Genomic DNA, 14,643 nt, shown 5'->3' with positions numbered 1-14,643 from the left:
AGAAATGGAATTTTTTTTTTTTTTAGTTTACCCATCCCTCTTTTTTTCTTCCTTCTGCACCTGAACACTCTGTCTTCTCAAAGAAAAAAAAAAAAAAAAAAAAGAAATGACATAACTTAATTCCAAGCTGCCTGTAGGTGCTTGCAGGCTACTAGAATGATTTTGGTAGTGCTAAACATTCACACTTTGTTTTCTTAATGCTTAGCATTTATCTGTGGGGTCTGAGGTAGTTTATAGTGTTGTGATCCCTTGCAGAAGTATCTTTAAATTCCAAGGAATCTTTGTTAGAGCAAAATGGTCCACACCCACCTCAAGACAGCTGATTACACCAGCAGCATTAAATTTGTTCCAAGACTACTTAGCTTTCAAGAAGTAACTTGACTAATGTTAACAATCACATGTATACAAAATGCCCTGTTTTAAAGTACCTGTGGATAGTTTAATTTTTGCACGAGGCAGGGCTTAATTTTTGGGAGGAGGTGAATGCTAATGAGTCATCTGGCAGGCATTTAGTCTTTCATATGTCATTTTGTCCAGCAGACTTTGCTTTGGGGATAAAAGCCATGACAGGGAAAAGCAGGAATAAATTTCTGATTAAGTCCTCTGAAGATATGTAGTTCTTGTTATGTTAGATGGGGAGGAGTGGAAGGAGATGGCCAAGTACATCATCTTATTTGGGTTTTGAGTTGGTCAGCTGTTGTGTTTCAGGTGAAATAAATAAATATGCTTAGGTTTGAGTTGATAAATAGCACTGTTAATAACAGTGACCATCATTCCTGACACTGTCAGTCAATAAGTTTAATTTGTGGTATTTGGAGGGCACAGTTGACCTGCTTTCCCTGAACTCTAGGGTTGTATTCTTTATTCAAAGCTAGATGGTGACCTATAAAGAATCAGATGCTTTTCTATCCCATCTGAATTCTCTAAACTCTGGTTAGATATGACTTGAAGCTTTACAAACCGTTAAACATCTCCTTGGTATGTTGGCAGGCCAACATATTTTTACTGCTAAAAAAAACTAAAACCAACCAAAAAAATTCAAAGAACTTCCACTCAGAGGCATGGGCTCTCAGCCATCTCTTGTTTGCTGCTCCCTTGAAACAGGTACAGGAGATTATCCTTATTAGGCTATCTTACGGGTATTCCCAGATCTTTTGAGTATGGTTTTCTTCCTTTTTAATTAGTAGGTCATTATGTGACAACTTCTGTCTGCTCCCTTAAGTGGCTGGCTAAGGCAGATTTCACAGTGTTTCTGGATACCTGAAAATAATTAGCCATTTGTGAGTTGGGAGGTGGCTTCAGATTTTAGAATGAAGCTTTGTTCTTAGTAATGCACTGGGGAATGCTGCTGCTGAAAAATAAGGATGTTATTCCATCATTTTGTCTTTGCAGACAAGAACAGTGTGATAAGTTTCTGTCTAGCTCTATCCAGGCAGTTCCTTCTTGCTCCCTCACCAGTTTTAAATCCCATTAACTGTGATGTTGCACCTATTTCGAAGTTCAGTGTAAACTGGATCACTGAGAAGTTCTCTCATCTCACTTCTGATACTTTTAGTGATCCAGTGTACAGGGAGTTCTACAGAAAATTTTACAATATGAGTGACAGGGGCAGAAGTTGCAAGGGCTGGAGCAAGGAAGTAGGTCTGCAGCAGTGGGTATTTCTTAAGCTGGCTCTGCCACAAAGGTGAGACGTGGTAGAAAGGTACCACAGCTCAGCTCACTCGCACCCAGTTGCTTGTAGTTGAACCTCCCATCCTTTGACTGTTTAGCTCTGCAAGAGAGTTTAGCAATGAGAAGATCTCTCAGCAGCTCTTCTGGAGCTCCTTTTTCTCCAGAGATGGGTTCAAACCAGTAACAAACCTGTTAACTGGGGCATTAATGCCTTTGTATCGTCTTCCAACAGGTATTTCCTTTCTGAGTTCTGTTATATACAACTATAACAGATAGGCTTTCTTTTCTTTTTTTTTCTTTTGGATATTTTAATTAAGCTACCTACAAATTTTGTTCAGGCATAGCATTTACTTACCTGTTTCAGAGATGAGAGCTGGTGCTACCACTGAGATAAGGATCTCATTGTGTCAAACACTGGGAAAAATTGCAGGTTTAGGTTCTCTCATTATAGATCCAGGGAGACAGCATTTCTCCAATTCACATTCAGTCAGTTCCTCTTTAGCAGGTTTTTCTGCAAGTTATCAGGGTGAGAAGCATAGCAATTTAGATATATCACGTTAATCAGATAGAAGAAAGGTTATAAGAAGTTGTAGGGATTTGGCTGTTTGTCAGGTTTGAGAAGGATATTCTCGCAAACAACTAGCACTAATATTTCTCTGTTCTTGATGAGTACCAAAATCCTGAAATTGCATTTTTGTTTTTAATAAGGTTTCCATGGCGTTGCTTGCAAACTATATTAAGCTCAGTAACACTGCTATTTTTGCAGCATCTTCATCTGAAGTACTAGTTTTCCCAGAGCTCACTCACAGAGGGCTGTGCTTTATTCTCAAAAACTAGAAGATGTGTAGTAGATTCAGTCCTGGCCATTTTTCATGTGAAGCCTTATTCAAATGGTAATTGTGAAAGGCTTTGTGGACTTTGTTCTCAACTCAAAGAAAAAACTTCAGCTGTGGGAAGCTAGGGTAGGAAAGAATTTTTGCTGAAAGACTTGGAGAAAACTAATTTGGAAGTTACCACAGCCACTCAAAAGTTAAAAGTATACCTACAAATCAACTGTGAAACCAATCACATTATCAAATAACACTGGAAATTAATACTGTGAATAAAATATATTACAGTGAAGATCAGGCTTGCATTCCTTTTTTTCTCCTCACAAGACACACTATGAAGGAATTCATTATAATATTTTGTAGAGACCTGTGTGCAAAGTATGCACGGTTGGTTTGCAATTATTGATATGCATATATGCTACTTAGCAACTGATGTATAGTTTGAGGAGAAGTCTTGGCTCTTCAGAATCAACCTCCCACACTGGACTGTGCACATTCACAGTCAGGTGATGCTGGACTTTTGTTTTGAACTCGTACTGTGCATAAGGGTACAATTTGGAAAACTCACAGTCCTAAAGATTTCAGGTACTACCAAATGTTGCAACTGTTCTAATATTGCATTTTTGATAAATTTAAGTGCATTTATATAATTTGAACTGTTGGTGGCTCCATCTAAAACCGGACACTAATTTTGGGAGACACTCTAAACCCAGAGGCTGGGACATAAACCAGGGCCCTTGTTACAAAACAGGTTGCAGTGGAATGAAATGATGCCTACAGTCACATTCAGCAGCAAAGCCAAAATCTTGGTTTCTCTTTTCCAGCCTCATATCCACAGTGCCATAGAGGTCTCACCTTTCAAAGGTTATGTCACTTATTTAAAGTATAGTCATAAAATAATTTAGTTTATAATTCTACTACTATTCTGATTTTTTATTTTCTTACTAGTTTACAGTCCTTGTCTAGCATTCACTTCTTTTAGGGTCATCCCTTTGCTGCCACCCTAAAACTTCAGTCAACTCCCACACACAAATCTATTTAGAGTTGCAGGGCTCTGCCCAGAGGCAAAGTCAATCTGTGAAAAATTCTTTGTGGAGAGAGGAATTTGTAATACAGCAATATGTCCATAAGATCTGTATTATGATTTATATGTTAGAACTGTGGAGAAGAACATACAGCAATTTTCATCACTTTAGACAGAGTCTGCGAAATCCCATGTGTATAAGAATACCAATGCAGTAACTAAGACACAAGAGAAAAGAGCAGAAGAAACTAATCAGTTAATCCTGTGTCACTTATTTGTCAGGTATAGTTTGCTGCTAAATACTGATAGCCCTTGTTATTAAAATGTGTGTCCTGTATAGTGCTGCATCTGTGAAAGAGTAGTAGCCAACAGTTGCCAAGATATCTAGGGGTGTCACTTAAACATTAAATGATATTAAATTGCTGAAGAAATATACAGTGAATTGGTAAAGATGTGGCCTGTGTGAGGGAAGAAAAGTGAGGATATTTTCTCTGTATTGAGTTATGCTCCATCCTAGGAACAGGACTGGAAGTTGCATTTATAATGTGTTTTGGAAAGGAGATTACACCTGACATTTTGGCCACACACGTCACTTGCACGTGTTTTGCTATGGCTTCTTTAGTTACAGGGGTGCAGGATCCTGAGTTGACACTATAAACTGACCTTGTCAACATGGGCTTTGACAGAAACTGAAATTAAACTGCAATAATTCAGCCTTATTCAACTCCTGAAAGTTGTTTTGTAGACACATGACAGGGAAGAAGATATTTGGCTCAGTGCTGTTTTAGAAGTGATGCAAATCCCCTATACTCCTGTGTGTTACAACGCTTCTGAGTTCAGGAATCACTAACCAGCCTATAGTTGAAATTATTTTTTTCAAACCCTTCTCAGTTTGTAAAAAAATCCCTAGTTTTTCTAGTGTGTCTCTTTTCTTTTTTTTTCTCCTTCTGAATAAATTTTTAATGGCAGCCTTGAGTCTTACCTCTCCTGTGTATTTTGGGGCACGAATAACTGGATAAAACTAAAGCCCAGCAGAAAGCAATTTAAGTAACCTTATATTTAGCCTTATTGAAGAGTATTCCTCAGGAAACTACAAACAAGGTATAGTCCATCGAAGAAAAGCTTCCAACAAAGCTAGGCTGTATACTGAAATAATCTTTGAACTAGAACCTCTGAAGATGCAGAGCAACTTTATAGGCATCAATCTACTGAGTCTTGTCCATGGGGGTAATTCTGAGCATGAGCTAACAACACTGCAGATCATTTATTTTTCATCTATAAGAAAAAATGCATTTCTTTTAAATTTCACAGAAGTAAAACTTCCCTGTGAAGGAAGGCATGCTATACAATGTGAAAATTGCATATTTTAAAGCATATATTTATAGAAATGTCTTTATGTACTCATCCGTTCCACACACATTCAGATTCATACATACACATTATTTGTATGTTTGCATTTGTGCACACATACTATAGACATAGATATAAAATACAACATGTATGCATGTATATATGTGTATATATATTTGAAGGGGAAAAAGGATTTATGGCGGCTGACCAGATTTGTCTGCTTGTATTTAGCACTTAAGGGCTTATATACTCAGTTTGCTCAAAAGAGTGAAGAAGTACTCCTTGCTTATGCCTCAAATCAGAAATGCATGAAGTGCAGCTGCAGAGATAATACATTCTCCCCAAAGGCTTTGGCTGAGCAAATTAGGTGTCAATGGGGTGCCTTCGCAGGCAGTACTCTCTCTAATTAGTCTCTTGAGCCTAGTTGGTGGCAGGTATAAGATGATCTAATCAATTGGTCTGTGTCTGATGGTACATGTAAAAATCCTAGCAGGCAGAGCTGTCTCCCACAGGTCACTCACCTGCACAGCAGGAACGCTCATTTTCATTTTTCATCTCTTCCATCACATGATGCTGACAGTTGGTTTTAAGGAAATTGAATCCAAAAAATATCTAGTTCATAGGGCATGTAGGTCAAAATAAAGTTGCATTATGGGTATTGGTGATCCAATTAATTAATATTTATAGCAACAAGTAGCATGTAGATATTATCTGAGTGCAAATAGTATTGCTAATGTTTGGTTGGCTTTTTAAAATGATTTCTCTAACAAAGGTAGGATTAAAAGGTGTGGGGAAAATCACCTGTTAATACTGTACTTTTTTTTCAGAGAGGATGAACAGTATCTGTGGTGTCTGCATGTGTGGTAGAGGGAGAAGCAGAAAGAGTATTATTGTTGATGATCTTAAATTCCTCCATGTTTCAGCTCATAAAGAATACAGTATCTCCAGTTGTCAGCTCACATTTTTATTTTAAAACTGGAATACTCTTATAATAATGCTAAATCAGCTGCCACATAAATAGACCTGCACTCTGAGTGTGCTTTGCATGCTAAAGACTCTGTGGGAGCACAGCTCCACCCGATGTGATAATTTATACAGAAATTAAAAGTACCTAGAGAAGGATGCTGATGCTGCCAAAAGGAACATGTATTGAACTGGTATTTTTACAGGAAAGGACGTTCTTTCACTAATTAAAATTAAGAAGAATATTTGGGATTTAATCACCCTCCTATACCTCATGTCTTCAGAGTATGATTAATGTTTAAATTACAAGCTTTGGTATGCCTTTCTAGAACCACTGTTCCATCAACAGTTACTGCATTCTGAAGTTGGCATCTGCTGTTTTTAAGGTGGATTAACATTCTATCCCATTTGGGATTTCTCTAGGTAACAAACACAGAAATGAGTCACTACATGTAGATCACTTAATATTTCAAGTACATCATTAACTTACTTGTAGAAAGCTATTAGGTTTAGTAGAGATGTCATAAAAACCAGAAGTACCAGGATCTGTGGTGAAAAAAGTTCATTTTTAAGTCAGTCTGTTATGTTTCAGGGTTTGTTGTTGTTTGTTTGTTTGTGGTTTGTTGTTTTGGTTTGGTTTTTAAGGAGATATGAAAGAACCCTATTTTGCTCTTGGGAAATCACAAGTTGTAAATATTCCATTTAACAATTTACAATTTTATAAGCAAAGCTGTGACCAGAGGCCATAAACATAATCTGCCAAGTCACCAGGCAAAACTTTGATTTGTATGATGAGGGAAATGTATAAATTCTAAGCAAGGATATTTCTAAAATATTGCTTTAAAAATACAAACATGGAATAGTAAGCCATCTGGGAACTGAATGGCAGCACTGTGTGGAGGGCCCTGCCTCGGGTCTATGTTGTGTGAACAACTGATGTTTCAGTTCAAGAGCCACACTGAAGAAACAATGCTTTTTTTAATAAAAAGATTGGTTCACACCAGTCTAAAATTTTCTGGCTTTTTTTATTGTGGATTTTCTGCTGTGGATGAAGAGATGCTCTCCTCTTTCTCCAGTTTAGGAGAGCTGTCATTTGATGTCTCATCTTAAACAAAAATAAGTGGGAAGAGAAAGTGCACAGTGATTACAGAATTCCTCTGACAAGTGGCATATCTGTGTTCAGTTTCTTCCTCTTCCTCAGCATCGGAGAAAGCTAGCACTCCACGACAGCTCTCTGAGGCAGGGGAAGGGACTTCACCTGTTGACTCCACTTTTGAATTGACAATAAACATTCAGAGAATTAGTGATTCAGATGCAAACATTATCTATTTCTAGCCACCACACTTGTTGTGTCATGTAAGGATTTCATACACAGGCGAAACACCTCGGCAGCGAGAGCTGAGGGTTTGGCCCCAGAACACCCTGCCCATTCAGGCCCTGGTGCAAGCAGTGGGTTTGTCATGCAGGCTGGCTTCCCAAACCGGGCGGGCTGTGCATTTCAACACGTCTGCAGAGAGACTGAGACCACCATACTGTTCCCTGGTTCCACTTGTACTGTGTCTTCTAGCTTTCCCCAGCCAGAACCATTGGTGAAATATGGCATCAAATCATGTTCTTTTCCAGTGATCCAATCTAAATCTTGAGCCTATGCAGAAGGTGGAGAGTGGTGTTGCCCACCATACTTTTACACAGGCTCTAAGCTTCACAGGAAACCAGTTGCAGCCCTGGCATGGCAGGACGCAGCAAAGCTGGAGCTGGTGGAGTTGTGATCATAAAACTCTTATCTGCCTTATACTGAGCCAGAGCAGGAAACCTGTAACCTCTGCTACCCTTCCTTAGTCTTCAGTGTTCTGCCTGTGGTCTGCGTTGGTGCTGGCAGTAGTTGCCAGTGTGCAAAGATTTTTTTACTCCCCATGTGTTATATGGTAGCAGCTCTCTGTTTATTCATTTCTAAAGAATCTCTTAATGCTCTAGGGCTTGATTCTGGAAGTGCTAAGCTTCTACTGAAGGTATTCCTCATTCCACAAGCTCAGGCCCTGCCCTGGAGAATGTGTCATCAGCTTTGCCTACAAAGCCAAACTTGAAACCAGAAAATGTAGTATTGTTACTGGGAAATTGTAGCATAATCCTAAGAGAAGTGTGATACTTACCTCCTTTAGAAATTGTACTCAGGTCCACTGATAGAAAGGAAAAGTTCTGTGTAATGAATTTAATTGCAGTTACTCTCAAATCTGAGCAGTTTGGTAACTACTGGAAAAGCATCCATCCAGAGACCTTTCTATCCCTATAATTTTGTTACCTGTCTCAGATGTCCCTGCTGCTTATGCCAGTCCCTGGAGCTCCAGTAATTTGGGCTTAGCCTGAAATCAGGCCAGCTATTCTGGATCTGGGCAGATGTGGCTTCCAAATTGCAAGCCTGCTTTTCACAGCTGAAGTGTAGGTGGAAGTGGGGGCAAATGCAAGCTCAGTGCTGGAAGGAGCTTTGGGAGTTTAGTTGCTTCTAAGAAGGAGCTCCCAAAAGGACATCCCTAAAAAGTGCTCATGAAGGAAGAGAAAACTGGAATTTGGGGAATATTATCAGTGGTGTTTCATCACTGAACAGTTGTGAATCTCTGCATCTTCTGAACATTGCTTTTCTTTTTCATCTTTTTAAGGTAAACCAAATGCATCAGCTCAAATGTATTCCCTGAAACAAGATTTATTGGCACTTCAGCCAAGCTTCTAGACCCTGGGGGAAGTGGGACTTTCATGTGGAATAGACAGTCCACACAAATGCCAGATGCATTTAGGAAACAACCCAAGAAGGACTCTAGAGGTGGTAGACCAAGCTCCAAGAGGGCCCGAGATGCTTAAGAACAGGCTTTTGTTAATCCAATTCAGGTATCCTGGTGCTTAAAGAAAGAAGAAGAGCTCTCAAGAATCATGACAGGAACCCTGGAAATTACGGAAGACATTGCATAGACATTAGGGTGTTTTGCTGAAAGCCACAATTAAAATGTTATGCTTGAAACTGCAGTTCAAAACTGATGCCTTGTTTTTGTCGTGCTTTTGAAATGAGGGCTAGACTAGATTCACTGGCACCTGCATCCAGTTTGATTTAAATAGTTTTAGGACATGCTAATACGAACCAGTTCCATGCTCAGTGAATATTTCAGCATTCTTTCTTTTAAGGGATGAAATTCGTTCACATCTGACTGTCTTCCCGCAACTGCATTTTAAAAATGTATCAGGTCTGTAGTTCCAGTCTTGGAGAACTTAACAAATATATTTTCAGAATTTCTCAAAAAGTCTCACTTTATTACTTGGCAGAGAATTCTACTTGGAGATTTAATAAGAGTTAAATATGCTAATTATAAAATCTTTTCAGTGGCTTCAGTTCATCCAGTTCATCTAGCCTTCATTCAGCTTTCACGTGGCTCTTCTTGCAGTTATTGGATGCTTTGTTTTCCTGTCCCACATTCTCAGCCTGCCTCCTGTTTTGTATAAACCTCAAAAACATCAGGACACCTTCGTGCAGGTCCAGCCATTGCTTTGAGCTTCTACATCAACAGAGTGAAAGACAACATAAGTGAAGCTATTGATAGTGTTTATTTTTATATTTGAAAGGAGAGTTTTTAATTATCTGCCTAGTAAAAGAAATACACTGAAATAAAGGTGAATACATTTAAACACAGTGCATCAAGAAGCTCCATACCATAGTTATGTTTGCAGAAATGTTTGTGATTTGCCTCAGGGTACCCCCAACAACTCTTGGGAAGGAAACTTAAGGAGACCTTTTCAGAAACTAGTTGCAAGCATTGTTGTGGAGGAGATCTCTAGGGAAAAGGGGCAAAAAGAAAAGGGGGCAAAAAAAGCTTGTAAACTCCTGAAACTCTGCCAGCATTTTTAGCAACCTTCCTTTGCATTCAGGAGGTGTGACCAACTTTAGAAGAGAGGACTCTGTGTTTACGGCTGTCTATAATTTCCAAGGAGAATGTCAGTGCTAATGGCACCTCTGAAGATGAGCTCTTGGGGCACAGACACATGAATATGGATTAATATATCTCACTTAGGCAACCACTCTGAAAACATTGGTGTTTTAAGTTCATTTTCCTGAGGTACCAGTTCTAAACATGCTTTGGAAGTCTGCCTTTTGCTCTGAGCTGGCGTCTTCATAACTGGCTTTGGACTAACCTATCTTTTACCAAGTAAAAAAAAAAAATTAAAATGCAATTCATGAGGCTTATTATAATTTATATTGTTTCCTTACAGGATTAAATTTACCAGGTTGGAGGAGGGAAACAAAAACCTAATGAAGAGGCTGACACCAGGAAGGAACCACGGCCTGTTTCCTTTCTTTCTCTATGGTGGATTTCATTCAAAAGAAAATTGAAGCTGGCAAGACCCTGTTTTTCCCTGCAATTTATTTAAAACCTTGCACGCATTTGGATACCTTGTGATTTCAGAGAACTACGTGAAGATTAAGCTTTTGCTTACTGATACATGGCATGTACTCTTTCAGTCTTTTGTGTTTGATTTTGTTTGATTTTCCACTGCAGTGCTGCATCTTTGTAAGGATTTTTATGCTTTCACCAGCAATGTCTTAAATACTTTCAGTCAACACATTTAGTGTTCACACTTTTTCAGTAACAACTGTACAAAAAGAGCCAACAGTGGCATAAAGGACTGTGTGTTTTCTTTGAGGGTTGTGCATAGTGTGCAACCAACGGGAAGACTATTTCTTCCCAAGGCAAACCCAACTTGTCTGATAGGCTGAAAATTACAGCACCTTGCCACTCTTCCTCAAGTGTTGTTGGGTTCTTTCTTTTTTCATTATCCCCTCAGACCATTCATATCCATTTAAAAACATGGCAATAATTGCATGTTTACTTCAGTACTCTAAATTTGGTTACTATGCTTACGCTATGTAGCATGCCAGTTTTCAAAATAGGCCTGTGAGAAGGACAAAGCAAAAATTATGAGACATATGCAGCTGACAGATATACAGTGAATTCCTTATGGTTTTACTCCCTTCAAGAATATATCTTTCTTTTATGGGTCTTGGCTAACATCTCTATGTTTTTCCTCACACTAGTTACCTTTTGGAGTATTTTCTTGAAAACAGAGATGATGAAAATGTTCTGGTTAATTCAAGGCAGATACTGAGGTACAGAAATACTGAGGTACAGAAAAACTTCAACTGAATGAGCCATTAAATCTAGCTGTGTTACTTTGACACGTACAAAGCAAGGTGGAGAATTCTCCTCATCCCAGACTGTTTGCTGTTCCACACCAAAGCACCTTTCAAGTTATTTTCCATAGGTATTCTGAGCTGGCTGGAAGGCACTACATGATCCTTAGTCTTTAGATAACTTTTCTGAATGAATCATTCAAATGCAAACTTTGCAAGAAATTAAGTTGTGTGTGTGATTTTAGAAAAGGAAGCCCCTGCTACATTTTGGCTGGGGAGAGCATTGTGTTCAGGGGTGTGAAAAAACTGCCCTGACTGTTTACAATGCTTTGCATTCAGAGACGGCAGGGTATGGTGCAAAAATCACTGCTGAGTTATAGTCCTGCTCGAACAGAAACACTTGCTAGGCAATATTATTTTACACATAATTTTCACATCCTTTGCTTGCTGGATGCATTGGATTACATTTTAAGGAAGTCTGGTAACGCTTTGGTTAGCTTTCAGTGTTTAAAAGAAGGGGGAAAGGATTTGTGCTACTGCCATCTTATTAAACTCCAGCAGTGTTTAATAAGAAAAAGACACCCAATAAGGCAAATCCTTGAATGAACAAGTAGCTACAAAAGGTCTCTTAATGACCTAGGACAGGAGTCTACACTTTCAAAGAACTGAACCGTGGAAATATTCTCAATATTTGCACAGCCATTAAAAGACAGTTTTCCCCAATGACATCTCTGTTTCAGGATCTGCTAAAAGCCATCTGAAAGCCACTTTCAGTCACAATCCTATTTAGAACTTACTACAATTTTTCCCCTGTGTTTATTGGGGAAAAAGTGACCACTGAACTTTTGAATTTATCACACACTGAAACTGCCTTAGATGTGGTTTGTTTGGGTTTCATGTTTCTTTTTTTTTTTTTTTTTGTAAGAGAAAAGTCTTTTATACATTATCTTTGCTACTTAAATTGTGTGCAGTTTGATGATTAAAATTAGCTATTTTTAGAAAAAAAACTTGCTGCAAAATCTGAAGAATTTTTGAAAATGTAACAAAGATTTTGATTAGGAATATAAGGGTAGTTTCATAGATGCTTCTACTTGACAGCTTAAATTTGAAGGCAAGCAATTACACTGCTCAACTAACCATCTGAAGGTTTAATATAGAAGAGTAATTCCCCAACTGTTCCCACTAGCCTAGCATATTACTATCCATAGTGACTCACATACAGTGTTTGCTTGTATGTGTGTGCATGTGTGTGAACACACGTGCACCTGAGAGCATCCTCTCTGCCCCATTCCCACTTTTAAGCAACCACTGAAATAAAGTTGGTCCAAAAATTTTCAGTTAATTGCCTGAAGGAAAGTTCATAAATATCTGGGTTTCTAAATAGCAACTTAATCTTCAGCAGTAATGAAGTTATCTCACCTAGTGATCATTAAGGAGTGACCAGGGTCTCTTAACTTCTGCACCTGCTTTCTGGGCACCCCAATTCCCTGTGGTGACTTGGTTTTGCTGCTCTCCCATGGAGGCTCTGGGCCCTGGGGATGTTCTCCCACCACCAAGGCGACCTAGGCTAAGCAGGATGGTGCTTTTCACATGAGCACTGCAAATTAATCTTCTGGAACATGAAATCTGCTGGGAAATATCAAGGTTTTTTGAGATAGTAGAAGTTCCTTTTCCCAGGGAATTGACAGTTGACAATACAGCCTTATTTCCCTCTTCCCCCTTCCAGCAGAGCCCTGACCTGCATGGTTAGCCCAATGGACACCCATCAGTAAGGACCCCCAGACAGCTGCCCACCTCTCCAGCTGTTTTCACCACAGCTCTTCTCAGTGTTGCAGAATGGACTGCTTAAACCCTATCAATGCTCTTGAGACAGCTTCAGCAAATATCAGTAGTGCTTCTCTCTTTTTCTCTCATCCTTCTGAAATCAGTTCCCCAAAGAATATTCAAAGAGACAAGAAGTACCCCAGCCTTCCAGATGTGCTGTGGGTGCCTGGAATGTGATGTTTCACATTGTCAACAGTCAAAAGTTGGCTTCAGTGACCAGTAGTCTCTGGGGCACAGCCCTGGAGAAACCGTGGGACTTGCTCAGTCAGTAGCAAGCAGCAGCTTCACTTGTATTTTCCTACCACTTGGTTAAGACCCAGTAGGTCTTTCCTGGTGATACTTGAGAGGATGTGACTTTGCTGTGAGATAGGAGAGCAGCAACAGGGCAGCAGGTATAGCAGGCAGATAGAAGCAGGGAGGGCATGTTCTAACTCTCTATGGGATCTAATATTAAGTGAATGGGGAAGGGAAGATGGTGATAGATATGGTCTGCATGATACAGAGAGTCCTTACAAACTCAAGTTCACAGAACCTAATTTTACAAGTCAACCAGCTGGAGATGGCTCAGTCCTCTCTCCCGCTGGGTTCAGATCAGCTCTAATCCACACCCAGCAGGTACCACCCCACACAGGACACTCCAATAGTTCTGACATTACATTACTGTATGGTGTCCTAGATCAGTTGGGTCCTTTTAATTCTCAGTCTTATTTTTAATCAGAACCATGGCTTAGGACAAGTCATCAGTACAACGGTGAAAATTCAATCTGCAGTAGACAGAGGCACAGGGGGTTTTGCTTTCTCTTTGGTGTGTAGGGGTTCTGCACTTAAGGCTCCTGGGAAGAGAAGGTAAGATAAATAAATAAATACCCTGTGGGTTGATGGGTTATGTACACCCCTGTGTCAGTGCACGCAACCAAACGTGTAGTCAATGCTCTGATATGCTCATATACAAAATATTCATCTGTGAATATTACTGGTTATATAATCTTTGTTATATAAAAGGTTTAGGCTGTACAGACTGGGGAGTAAAATGCAGATACCCCATATAACCAGAATCAGGTTGCGTTACTGAGCATAACAATACTCTCCCCTACCAGCATTTAGGTGGAGTGACTGTATGTTACTGCCTTGCATTTTTCACATAAGCAAAAAATCTAAAAGTAAAGGATGCACTAATAATTCCCATCCCCCAAAATGCATTTCAATGGTGCTGCATACAAAATTCCTGCTTGCCAGCTTCCATGCGGATTTTTGTATGGTGCACTGAGAGGTGTTCTTTTTTTAACAAATAAAAAAGGGGAGGGCTGGTACATGAAAACAATGTTAATGTAATTAAATATATATACTTCAGAAGAACAGCATAGTAAGCAGTACAGTAAAATAAATGTCGCATTATTTGTTACACCTTGTAATTTGTCTGTATTATGAAAGATGTAATGGTTTGTCAGCTGTAACTGTTGTTTTCTTGTAACATCATATTGAATAAAGTGTAGCAGAATCTCTTCTCCTTTGTGTATGTGATCTAGACCTAACTCAAGGAATAAAGCCTTTCTTTTCCTTTTTGTTCTCCAAAAACCGAACAAGGAAATGGTTGTAAACAAGAGATTTTTAAGGAATGAAAATACTTGGAAGCAGGCAGGCACTGGACAGTAATGAGTTGAAAAGATTAGGCACTTATTCAGTCAAACATGAGCTTCATCAAAACTAGGCAGTGCTGACTACACAGGGCAAGATTCTTTGCATTTCTGTCTGTAAGAGTAAGTTAATGATTTGATGTCTCTTTCCATTTTGTTATATATGTGACAAGGCAC

General features: G+C 39.2%; 1 protein-coding gene across 4 annotated transcripts in view; it reads left to right on the top strand.

Annotated features, from left to right (window-relative positions):
* The window catches only part of CDK14 (cyclin dependent kinase 14), a 319,768-nt gene extending 305,431 nt beyond the window's left edge, over positions 1 to 14,337 (top strand). For all 4 annotated transcript variants that reach the window (XM_010399183.3, XM_010399186.3, XM_010399187.4 and 1 more), the window contains one exon: positions 10,090 to 14,337. The gene's annotated coding sequence lies outside the window, so the exon portion shown is untranslated. The remainder of the gene's footprint in view (positions 1 to 10,089) is intronic.
* The last annotated feature ends 306 nt before the right edge of the window (positions 14,338 to 14,643 follow it).

This window comes from Corvus cornix, chromosome 2, assembly GCF_000738735.6.
Source record: "Corvus cornix cornix isolate S_Up_H32 chromosome 2, ASM73873v5, whole genome shotgun sequence".
NCBI classification, from domain to species: domain Eukaryota; kingdom Metazoa; phylum Chordata; class Aves; order Passeriformes; family Corvidae; genus Corvus; species Corvus cornix.
This window is presented reverse-complemented; position numbering and strand designations above follow the sequence as displayed.